This window comes from Pteropus vampyrus, unplaced genomic scaffold, assembly GCF_000151845.1.
Source record: "Pteropus vampyrus isolate Shadow unplaced genomic scaffold, Pvam_2.0 Scaffold22, whole genome shotgun sequence".
NCBI lineage: Eukaryota > Metazoa > Chordata > Mammalia > Chiroptera > Pteropodidae > Pteropus > Pteropus vampyrus.
In genome coordinates this window covers 12,033,590-12,036,119 of record NW_011888803.1, presented here as the reverse complement: position 1 = coordinate 12,036,119, position 2,530 = coordinate 12,033,590, and the positions used below count along the sequence as shown (strand labels likewise).

The window sequence follows — 2,530 nt, the reverse complement described above, 5'->3', positions numbered from 1 at the left end:
CAGAAGTGGGCAGCAAATTTAAATGCCAATGCAATTTGCAATTGGCTACAGAATAGGAATTTATAGCATAGTGGCTTGAGTGAGCAAGGTAAATCTTCCTAGCAGGTATCAACCAAAGCTCTTTTAAATCCAATGAGAACTTTATTTATGATGTGTGTCCTTTAGGAGTCTGAAGCTAGTGACTGTCCTGGATAAGAGCACCACTGCAAACAGATGTGTCAGGAAAGAATTAACTAGGGCCGCGATACCTAGAGGCATGTGTCTTAGAAACCACATTTGCAATCACCATTAAACAAAAATGCTCTGTTATTTGTGTGTTTTTTGGAATGCCCGGCATAGAGTAAGCTCTAAACAAATATTTGTGAAATGAATGAATGAATGAGTGCGTAGTAAATATAAAATGATGTGCCTATTCTAATACCTTAATGTTGTCATTAAATGTATTTCTCTGGAATTTAAGTTTAGCAAAACCATGAAAAAGTAGGGTGAAAGAGTGGTTTACTACTTAGAGCAGGACCATGCATCACCGTAGTTTTTAGTTATCAAATACTTCTTCTGGAGGTGAGATAGTGCGGGCCTCACAAGAATAGGCATTGCTCTGATCCTACTCACCTATGATAACTTGGCCGAATCACTGAAATTCAATCGACTTCAGCTTCCACATTTATAAAATGGGGATAAGAATCCCTTTTTGGAAGAATTAAATAAGATAGTGAAGACAAGACTTTTGCTTGGTGCAGACACCTAGGAGTTGCTTAATAAATAATAACTTTTCATCGAGAAAGTCAGCATAGTTTAGTAGTTAAAGCATCGATTCTGACCCAGACTGCCTGAGTTTGAGTCCTGGCTCTGCCACTTTACTAGCTGACCTTGGCACAGGTTTGAACTGCCTGTGCCTCAGTTTTCCTATCTCTAAAATGGAGGCAATAAGTCTACAGCTATGCCACCCTGAACAAGCCCGATCTCATCTGATCTCGGAAGCTAAGCAGGATCGGGCCTGGTTAGTACTTGGATGGGAGACCACCTAGGAAGACAGATGCCGTAGGTGTAAAAAATAAAAAATAGGAGATTGTAAGCAGACAAGGTCCTTGCAATCTGTGAGGTCAACCAAGGTTGCTTCACCTAAAAATAAATAAATAAATAAATAAATAAATAAATAAATAAATAAATAAATAAATAGATAGATAGATAATAATAAAAAGAAAAAAGAAATAAAATGGAGACAATAATGGAACCTATTCCATGGGATTATTAGGAAGATTGAACAAGTTGATATTTGTAAAATGTTTGGAACTGGACATGGCACTTAGTAAGCAAATAAGGCTTTATGAAATAAAATAAAATAAAATAAAATAAGCACTAACTCTGTCTGCCACGGGAGACTTTTGTGAAAAGAGGTGTTGAAACTGTTATAAGTCTGTGAGGCAAATGAACTATATTTCAGAAAGAAGCTAGGAGAAACCTCTGTCATTGCTTCTGAAGCCTCTTAGGTGTCTGTGATAGAAGGCAAAGAACTGCAGGGGCTGAGTTTCTGGATCAGGCCTCAGGGCTCAGCATGGATTCTTCAAATACTGAAAAATAAAGCAGCTATTGGGAAACTTTTCTCAGCATTGAGAAAAATAGGAGCCTCTCAGCCATCTACTTCAGCAGGAGAAGATGGTGTCACCTCTCAACTGCCCTACTGCAGCCCTGGATCCTTCCCAGTCCCCAGTTTGATGACTGAAGATATTAGCTCTTGCTTATCGAGAACCTACTTGTTGCAAGTGCTCTACAAACATCTCCTCATCCTCGGAACAACCCCTTGAGGAAAGTACTATTATTATCACCATTTGACAAATGAGGAAACCAAGGCACAGATTAGTTATTTAATTTGCCCCCGGTCATAGAGCCAGAAAGGGTAGAGCCATCCCACATTACTAATCACTAGGCTATACTGCCTTTTTATGGGTGAATATGTGTGACTGCTCCGAAAATTCAAACTATATTTTACTTGAGTTCTAGTGAGTCTTGGTGTTGAGGTAGAGTGATGACCACTGCTCATATTCATGTTTTTATAATTAGAGAGTGTGTATTTTGTGTGTGTGGTGGGGGGAGTGTATGTGTGTGTCTATTTACTTCAAGGTGCCTAATGGAGTAGAACTTAAAATTCTTAGAGAGAAAGAAATTAAAATCCAGGCCTTTTTCTTTTTGAGGTTCAGCATCAGTAGCACTCTCCTGATAGAATAAGATGACCCAGGCTAAAGCTTTCCATTGGAAAAATATACTCGGGTCCCCAGAGAGTATTCTCTCCATGAAGGAAGTCTATATTGATGACTTTGTTCAAAGCCAGGCCCTTTAGGATAGGGCAGGAGGGAAAAGAAAAGGGCTGGTTTCTATACAACGCATGACGAAAATGAGAAATTTCATTTTATTCAGCTCCCAATCTTGCAGTCATTCCTTGGAAACAATGCCTGATCAGTGAATGTACAGTGACAATTCATAACATTAGGAAACTAAATGTTGTAGATTTTAGTAAGTGACCCTACTTTGT

General features: G+C 38.8%; 1 pseudogene; it reads left to right on the top strand.

Annotated features, from left to right (window-relative positions):
- The first annotated feature begins 930 nt into the window (after nt 1-930).
- LOC111736801 lies at nt 931-1,048 on the top strand (annotated as a pseudogene).
- The last annotated feature ends 1,482 nt before the right edge of the window (nt 1,049-2,530 follow it).